The 1726-nt window shown below is 39.6% G+C and overlaps 1 pseudogene; it reads right to left on the reverse strand.

Moving 5' to 3' along the window:
• Positions 1-350: 350 nt before the first annotated feature.
• Positions 351-907, reverse strand: LOC141505316 (large ribosomal subunit protein eL29 pseudogene; annotated as a pseudogene).
• Positions 908-1726: the final 819 nt, after the last annotated feature.

Genomic DNA, 1726 nt, shown 5'->3' on the forward strand with positions numbered 1-1726 from the left:
CTTGTGCTGGTATTTCAACTGGAAAGCTTATTCATGGTATGGAGGTGCTTGCCTTTGATCTTCTTAGTGAAATTTTAATAACATTATTCTTGGTGCTATTCTAGTTGATTTGAATTTCTGCTTGTGAAATTGATGCTGAAACCTCAATTATTTGAATTTTGCTGTATCCTTTAATTTTATGTTTTTCCATGTATTAATTATATTTTTGCTATTGTACAGTATATTTTTTCTTGTTCCAAATACTGTATTATCAATTTCTTTTTTTTTCCTTATGACTCACCATTTCCTTTATTTGTACAAAGTAGTGAATAATCATCCCCTCCCTGGGGGTAGAAACTGTGGTTTAGGATTTAAACAAGTCCTTTGTTCCTGAAGCATTTGGAATCTGCAGTCTTAGCAGCCTTAACATCAGACTTGGTGACCTTGGCTCCAGACTTGGAGGCCTTGGAATCAGACTTACTCGTTTTGTCAAGTGTGTTTGACAGCTTTGGGGTCAGTGGGCTTGGCAGCCTTAGGGTCAGTGGTTCTGGCAACCTTAGAGTCAGACTTAGTGATTCTGGGGCCCAGAAATTTGATGCCAATCCTAGGACCTGGACTTGGTGGCCATCCTGTGACCAGCACACAGGGCACTGACCTTGGGGATCTTGGACCTGAGGAAACTGGCCTTGGGGGTCTTGGTGCTCAGGGCCTTGATAACCTCTGCTCGGGCCTGGATGGCTTTGACATTGTTGGCCTGCATCTTCTTCAGTCCTTTCTTGTTGTATTTCTTGGCAAATCTCATGTTTCTCAGAAACTTGGAATCAACACCTTTCAGAGACCCGTATCTCTGTGACCTAGGTTTCTTGATGCTATTTCTGTGCCACTTTCGTGAGTGACTGTGGGGTAGTATGATCTTAGACTTGGCCATTGTTACACTGCAACCTGTGCTATCAGGCACTCCACCAACATCTGCATTATCAATTTCTTTTTTTTAATGGTATTTTTGCAAGGCAATGGGGTTAGGTGGTTTGTCCAAGGTGACACAGCTAGGTAATTATTAAGTGTCTGAGGCTGGATTTGAACTCAGGTACTCCTGACTACAGGGTCAGTGCTCTATCCACTGCACCACCTAGCTGCCCCTGTATTATCAATTTCTTGATTAAAAAGAGCATTTCTTATCCTAACACAATCTTACACCTAAAAGGTGTACTTCTTAAATGTTCACTAAAAGACAGAGTTTTCCTTAGGGTCACAAACATGTCAAATAACAGATCTATAAGGGACTTTGGAGAGCAACAAACTTCTCTGATTTCAGTTATGATTATATTAAAATTGTAAACTTTTGGAGATCGACATGGATTTTCAAGATGTCCAGGTAAAGTCTGTCTACAATTCCCTTCAGTATTCATGTTCAATGTGTCATTACCCTTTTATTTCTTATAAAATCTTTCTCAATACTGCCAGCTCAGTCAGTTTTAGCTTTCCAGCAGGCATCCTGCCACAACATATTTTATATCATTCTTAGGGATATTGTCCTATGATTCTCACTCAGCCAGGACAATTTCCTTCTCTCCCTTCCTGAGAGAGGAGACAATCAATCATATATCTTACATCATTTGTAAGCCTTACCAAATCATATCTCCTTATTCTTGGAGAAATTCCCAGCTTCAACCATAATATAATTTTTAATCTGTGCTATTGGCCCTTGACAATCTAAGTTCACAATTAATAGGGAGTCAAATTAGAA

Source organism: Macrotis lagotis, chromosome 1 (genome assembly GCF_037893015.1).
Source record: "Macrotis lagotis isolate mMagLag1 chromosome 1, bilby.v1.9.chrom.fasta, whole genome shotgun sequence".
Taxonomy (NCBI): Eukaryota; Metazoa; Chordata; class Mammalia; order Peramelemorphia; family Peramelidae; genus Macrotis; species Macrotis lagotis.